The sequence below is a fragment of the Cibotium barometz genome, chromosome 43 (assembly GCF_041138505.1).
Source record: "Cibotium barometz isolate CiBa-2024 chromosome 43, ASM4113850v1, whole genome shotgun sequence".
Lineage (NCBI taxonomy): Eukaryota > Viridiplantae > Streptophyta > Polypodiopsida > Cyatheales > Cibotiaceae > Cibotium > Cibotium barometz.
In genome coordinates this window covers 48,724,544-48,732,620 of record NC_141088.1, presented here as the reverse complement: position 1 = coordinate 48,732,620, position 8,077 = coordinate 48,724,544, and the positions used below count along the sequence as shown (strand labels likewise).

The window sequence follows — 8,077 nt, the reverse complement described above, 5'->3', positions numbered from 1 at the left end:
ATAGTGGCGAATTGGGTACTTTTTTGGATACAGAAAAGCTTTAAAATTGGTACTATGCATCCAGTTTGGTACTTTTCTGTATTCACTAAAAGCACCCAATCTATTTTCAAAACACAATTTGGTATAATACTACCAAGTGTGAGTGGTGCCCAAAAACACCAAATTGGATTTGTGGAACCCCTTAGGTACTATGCAGGCACACTTAAAGCACCCTGCATAGTACCAAAATTGATACATAGTACCAAATTGGCTATTTCTCTGTATACTTCATAGTACCATAATTGGAAGCTTAGTACAAAATTGGATACTTTTTTGGATACAAAGAGCACCATAATTGGTACTATGCATCTAGTTTGGTACTTTTCAGTATCCTCTAAAAGCACCAAATCTGTTTCCAAAACCCATTTTGGTATTATACTACTACCAAGTGTAAGTGGTGCCCAAAAAAACCAAATTGGAGCTGTGGAACACCTTAGGTACTAACCAGGCACACTTAAAGCACCCTACATAGTACCGAACTTGATCCATAGTACCAAATTGGCTATTTCTCTGTATACTTTACAGTACCATAATTGGATGCTTAGTATAAAATTGGATACTTTTCTGGATATAAAATGCTCCAAAATTGGTACTATGCATCCATTTGGTACTTTGCAAGATACATTGAAAGCACCAAATCTGTCTCCAAAACCTAATTTGGTATTACACTACCAAGTGTGAGTGCTTCTCAAAAGTGCCAAATTGAGACTGTGCTTCCTTACTCTTGGACATTGCAACCAAAAGTTGTACCGTGAATCCTGTTGGGTACAATGCAAAATTCAGAGAAGTGCCAAATTTAATCCTATGGAGGTGGAATTGGTACCTACAATGATACTATTATGGAGCTGGGAATTCAAACAATGGTAAGTACTTGGATATGGGAATTGGTACCTACAATGATTGCAGTACCAAATTGGTACTTATGGCCTAGAGTGATTGCTGGTAAAAAACTACCAGTTTGGTACACTGAACAGCCAAGCTTTCAGTGCTGCCCAAAGACTAATCCAACAGAAATCAAGGCCACCATGGATTGCATTGTAGCAAAAACATATTACGTGAGAGTCATCTAGAAGATGAATTGGATGTTTGATGACACATTTTGCCTCGATCCTCTGCTTACAAGTATCCTTTTTTGTTTGGTGAAACTCTCGTCTCAGATTTCCAAAAAGCGGTCACCAAATCTCTAGTTTCACTTGTGATACTTGTATACAAAGGCAATTGTCTGTGACAAGCACTAAAGTGGCAACACTTCATTCTCATCTTTTGTTTCCAGTCGACTGCTTGCTGCCACTATATTCTGTCGATGAACACCCAAGACAGCAGCAATTTTGGATTGGTTCACTGACATTGTTCTCTGATCACCATTGTTCAGTATCATCATCAAAGAGCCTCTCTTTACAAACAACTCACTTGCAGAGTGAGGTACTTTCAATTGAGTCAATGTGTTGCGAACGTTGGAAAGAAGACTCGATTGCACATCTGAACTCCTCAACTTGGAAAACGGCTGATGATGCATGAGCTGCTCTATAATTTCCTGTTGTTCTACTGTCGCTAGTCCTTGGGTCTGTCAACGCCAACATCTAGCCATGGCTTTTCATATATTGTTCCTTGACCTGGTTCTTGAAAGGCTACCTTCCCTAGCAGGGTTGCGCTCCTTGCATCGTTGCTCACGCTTCTTTTGCACCCAATAGCCCTAGAGAAATTCTTGGTTGCCGACAAGTTCGTGAGCAGCTTGGGTTTCATTGATAGTATCCTCTGTAAATGCAGGTGTCCCTGACTCAAGGTTAGTGAAGGGATCACACTCAACCTCCAGCATCGTCTCTATAAATATGGTGACGGCCTGAGCTGCCATGTTTATACAGAGAGAGAGAGGGCTATGGTGTTCCGCAGGGGATAGAGGATGTGCAAGAGAGCGGTCTAAGAGAGAGAGAGAGAGAGAGAGACAGAGAGGGGAGGTCTGAGAGAGAGAGAGAGGGAGAGAGAGAAATCTGCTTCCTTGCATTCCACCCGCGTCTGCACCTACGTCTCCACCCACGTCTATCTGTTATGGGACGTTTCAAAAAAAAGACTAAAGTATAACACCTCAGGGAATTTTCACAGCTTAATATTTCTCCTTTATTTCCTTTTTGCCCTCTTTTTCTTTACTCTTGTTCTACCAAGCCTAGGTGGTGTCCAGGACAACCAATTTTGTACCACCATCCCTTGCTTTCACCCTGTGCTAAAACCCTCAACCTGTTTGTCCACTGGAGTCAGCTTAAAACGGGCATGCCTAGCGGCCTGTTCCGTGACCACATCCTCCGCGTTGCCACTGTCAAACAAGACAACGACTCTCTGGCCACCTATGTAGCCAAAGGACTTGAGCAATTTGTTGCACTCATTCTCCTGGTCATGGGTGTCCTTCTGCTTATCTTCGAGCTCCCGGTTAATAATTACTCCGACTGAAGCATCGGGGGTTGAAGAACTAGGGGTAGCCGCCGCTAGGGTCTATGTGGGAGCTGAGCTCACCACGGAGGTGGTGGTGGCAAACTAAAGGACTAGTTGCACGTTCTGACGCGCTCCCTTGAACTCGTCTTCGAGTCGCTCAAGGTAGTGGGGCAGTAGAAACTGCTGCTTAAGGTCGCGGACAAACTCATCCCACACATAAGCTGCCATACCTGCTCTGGTGTGGGCATGAGCCCACTGAGTCCACCAAGGAATGGCCTCACCTTCCAAGTACCAACAACTAGCCCCTAGCTGCGACAAAGTAAGCTTTAAATTGATGTAACCATGAATAAAGAGTTGTGGGATTGGGTTTACCATTATACTTACTGAAATTCATTTTCTCCAGAAAATGATTCGAGGGCGCCGCCGATGTCAATCTGGCGTCCAAAGCTCTGAGGTAACGCTCGTGTTCCATGCGTCACATGGCGTCATCTTCTCGTTCTCGAATCTCCAATGCACGCATCTGCAACTCAAGCAAGGAGCTTGGCTGCGGCTGTGACCTCGCGAGAGGGTCCCTGTGACGAGGATCTCGTATCTGGGATACCGAAGGAGAGAGAGGAGGAGACGGAAAACGCAACACTGGAGGGCGGGTATGCTCCTCCAAAGCCAAGATCTGTGCCTTTTGCTCATCCAACATGGCTGTCTGGTCTGCGAGTGATTGCATCATCTGCTGGAACATGTCTGTGCGCCAGGCGCCCTAGCTGGGCTGCCTGGGGTACTCTGGTCCCATGGTTCTGGTTCTCTCTCATCTCGCCGAAGCTTGCCATAGTGGGAAAATGCAATTCCTTTCTGGAACGCAATCTGACCATCCACTATCTATGTGGGAGACTTTCGAAGGCTTCCGGAGGCTAAAAACCAACCGTCCTTCGAGGGACAGGAGTCACTCCGAAAGGGGTAGTCCACCGGTGTCTGAAAACCAACCACACGAGCAAGAAAAATGTTCTCATTTTCTTTGCTGAATCTTTGTCCTTGAAGTAGGCTCTAATACCACTATAGTATACGGAAGCTTCGGAGAAAGATCGGTACTTCAAAACTCACAAATTAGCACTCTTTTCGCAATGGAAATTAACGCACAAACTGAAAGGAGATGTGCAGAAAATAAAGAGAGAAGGGGGAGATGGAGAATTACCCTCTATAGGGCCCCAACCACGGATGGTGTATTTGCTTTATTAGAATGATGTAAATCTGAAAACAAATACAGAAAACTTGAACTTTCTTGGCTGGAAAGTCCTGCCCTTGACTTGAATCCTTCACCCCTTTGCACGTTAGCAAGCCCTTGGCTGTCTTGGCCCCTTGGTTTGGTTGAGCACTTGGTGAAAATTGAGATGAATTATGGGATTGTGGACCTCTCCTATTTACACTACCCTTCAGGGGCAGTCGGCCAGCATAAAAGCAGGCGGCCAGTAGAATATTCCCACGACTGAGTATTTTCAGCATTAAATGCTCAAATAAATACCAATAAATGTTGCGTAAATTACCTAGCAAGCTGGGGAGGTGAGCACTTGCTTCTAGAAGGCTGGGCATAGCCTTTGCCCACAATCCATGGGCTGGGTAGCCTGTATGGGCTACCCCATACTTGCCCTACAGCCCCATGAAGGCTGTAACCTCCTGAAATTGGCCTTATTCTTGCCTTGGGGCTGTCCCACTGCCCTTGCATGGGTGGTGGTTCCACAGCCTCGGCCTTACTGGCCCACATGGGGATGGTTTTACACCATTCCCATGCCCATACTAAGCTCTGGGGTAGCCCTATGGGCTGTCCCCTTGTCCTCCTAAACATAGTCTACTCAATGATGTGGCATCCGGTACCATACCAGATACACAGAACCACTGACATCATTCTAGAGGGAGACTCACAGCGTGGACTGGCACTGTTTCATGTGCAGGACAGTGCACATCTGACCTTGGACTCATGTGCACGACAATGCACACCTGACCTCGGACGACTGAGATGGATCCCTAGCTGACTGGTCTCCCAGACTGGGCTCACATGGGACCAGTTCACCATCCGAGGTCCTGCACCTTCTGTACAGAAATGTCTACGTGGCATCCAAGTGCGGGATGCACGTGACAAAGGTCCAAGCTTATTAATTTTTTTTTAAAAAAAAATCTTAGACCTTTGATGATAAAAAAAAGGGATGACCAAATGCCATTAGCCCCTGCATGAACAGTCGCCACACACGCACGATGGGGAAAGAGGAGGAGTATGTGTGTGTTTTTATACTACAGACCAAGAAAGGAGGAGGAGCTTGTATGGCCTCTAATTAACTTTCATCACCCATGGGCGATCGACAAGGTGCACTACTACAATCACTATAGTGGCAAAGGGTGATAGTGTGAGAGGGAGAGAGGAAGGAACTCCAAACACTGCTAGCTAACCATCACCATTCTAGAGCATAGGTGGAGAGAGGAAGATCATGGGTTGACAGGGCATAGAAATGAAATGATATATTAACGTCTCTAAGAGGCCATAATGACCTATGAGACCAAAACTAAGAGCACATCTGAAGTTGGTGTCTCATCAAAGAGAACAAGACTAAAAAGTACAATAAACTAATTGTCCTACAGTTATAAGAATACAACTGCAAGACTCCGAGATGATACTGAGTAGAAAATACTAGAAAATGTATATCAGGTAGATCCATGTATGCTGATCAATTGAAGTGTTGCCCTCTCCTTAGATCAAGTATCTCTGCCATGGGGCTGTCTAGAATGGAGAGGTCGTAGAAGCGAGGTAGGCGCCTCCGTCGATGCCGAGCAATAACGGCTCTGATCTGGAGATGGTGAGGATGCCGTGGTCGGGATCCTGGTGGGCATGGCCGACGAGCACGACATATAAGATAACTTCTCTATCAGTGGTGACTCCCTGGGAGCATGGTCGGTGCTCTAATGGCCTAATGGAGGAGGTATCAGGAGGTGTGTGGGCTGGGTTGCTAGAGCTAGTGCCGAAGAAATCTGTCAGGGTCCTCGTGCATATGAGAAGTGCTCTCCAACTAGCCTATCATGATCCTGTGCCTTTCCATTCTGTAACCTGTCTATCGCATCTAGCACCATCCGCATAGTAAAAAAGGTGCTACTAGACAGTCTAGCTCCCATTGGGTGGTGGAGGGGGAGTGGGGGCTGTCCTATTGCATCATATCACGCTCTAGCATAAGCATGCCATGCCTCAGGTGCAGTAATCGGAGTACCATGCTGTCTCTCCTGAAAAGTCGGTAATAGAGAGATAGAGAGAAAGGGTGCTACTGGCCACATTGCGAGTTAGTAAGATAGAGAGTTTATGATTCATGGAGAAGCTCTGATGCTTGGGTCTTAAGTAATGTCTCTTAATGTTTTGAGGGTTGCAAACTTGGGTAGCTACTAGTAGAAATAATGTTCTTGAACATAGATGCCATTGCTATGGGCCAAATTATGGGATCCTATATATGACTCTTCGACGTTCTTTGCAACAGTCCATATATGACTCTTGCAAACTTCGAGATGTGGACGCATCTTGCTTGGAGTTATTTAGTCAATGTTTCTGATTAGATAGATTGAGCTCTCCACTAACAATGTATCTCTAGTCAGACATAAAGTTGTTTTAAATATATAGATACGATGAGTGACCACACCCGTAAAGTGAAGCTGGCGATCATCAAGACTTTGCTATGAGGCACTGGACTTTCTGGAGATACATTGTCAAAGGCCATGGCAGATTCCGTGGAGATGGATGATACGGGTTTAGACGGCGCCATCAAGATTCTTGGGAGATTCAGTATGCCCATATGACCTGGAGAGGGTACATCCTCCCAGCCACATGCAGGAGTGGAGACTTCTTCTCATGCACACACTACAGCGCATCGGTAAGCTTCTTGATTGATAAAATAGTAATGTCATCCTTTTTTTACATATAGAATTCTTAATATATATATCCTTTTGATGTCTTTGTTTGCTTAGGACTCCTATCCCAGGTACATCACATCACGAGAGTCAGCGACTTAATCCTGATGTACCTCATGGTACTCAGATGACACCTGATTCACAGGCTAGTGGCCGTTCGTCCTGTAGGTATATCTTTTATGGCGATTACGGATTAAATATCAAGTACTTTTTAAGAACTCACATCTCAATATATCGTATGTTTGTATTGCATGTAGGTGTCAGTGGTGGCAGAGTAGCACACCACCAGGGCCCCCACGAGGGCCCCCACCCAGTGCCCCCACCAGTGCTCCCACCAGTGCCCCCACCAGTGTCGATGCGCATGTGCACTTTGGGTGTCACATGCGACATCACGCCTGACGGGGGTATCATTCAGGTCGGAGCCGGCATCGCCTTCAGATGTCGGATGAGAGACCTTTGCATGTCTTATCTACAGCGAGTTCATATACCATGGCAATAAGTATTATTTAACATAAAGAATATAAATTATAATTTTTTATTTGAATTACTAACTGACTTTATTTTGCAATGCAGCGATCAACTTGAGCATGACAAGAAATATGTCATCAACACACTGGAGACGGAGTTTGGGACAGGATGGAGTCAGAAGTGGTTGTTGCTGAAGCAAATGTGCAAACTCATGAGTCATCGACACGACAATGCACGGTAAGTAGAGAGAGAGAGAAATGAAACAAAATGAAATGCTATATTTACGTCTTCAAAAGGCCAAAATGACCTATGAGACCAAAAAGTTACCACCAGAGAGCTCTGATACCAATGTCCTAGGTAGAACAGCAGTACTGATGGTTTGTTGCTGCGGAATAAGCGTGAGATCATACATATCTGTGGTCTCTCAATCTACGTTCATGAGACGGCTGACAAGCATGGCGCCCATACTACTGCCGCAAACATCAAAGCTGGGGTGACCATACATCAAAGCTGGGGTGAGCATAGTGTCATAGAGAGAGAGAGAGAGAGCAGAGCTGGAGCAACAAATGGGCAGCGTGGGGGGTGCTGCGACTAAGGGTACTGCGGGTACTCACTGAGGGTGCTACTGGAACTACTACCACGAAATGCTAGAAGACTTCTAGCTTTGATGGTCTACTGCTAGGCCAAGTCGATCCAGGGAACAATGCTTGCGCGGGTACTGAAGGTTGAGATGCTGATACTGGGGTTGAAACGCGAGATAGAAGCCTTGGTAGAGGAGGGGAATCGAATCCCAATACGAACTTTCTTTCAGTGAACTTGAAGCTGAAATTACCCTGTACACAGCTAGAGCAAGAAAAATGAGTCTAAGGAGAATCGAACCCCGACACTAGCCATATGAGGCTATCACCACCACGAGACTCCCTACCACCCACCCTTGTTAGTAAGTTTTCAAAAGAATAAAAATCATCACTTCACAATGAATTATTTTGAGATTAAATCTTATCAAACATAGGTTGATCCGTGAGTTGACACGTAAGACTAATAGTCCTCATCGTCATCTCTGAGATTAATCGTCAATAAAATTTCATCTTCATTATCCTTGTCGACTTGTTCGAACTCCCCCATCGTTAAATCTGTGTTGACATTCATTTCCTCCGTAGGCTCGACATCCATTGTTTCTTCCTCTTTGGTGTATGTAGTGTCAGAGTCTGAATCG

The 8,077-nt window shown here is 45.3% G+C and overlaps 1 pseudogene; it reads left to right on the top strand.

Annotated features, from left to right (window-relative positions):
* Window positions 1-6,201: 6,201 nt before the first annotated feature.
* Window positions 6,202-7,102, top strand: LOC147614003 (uncharacterized; annotated as a pseudogene).
* The last annotated feature ends 975 nt before the right edge of the window (window positions 7,103-8,077 follow it).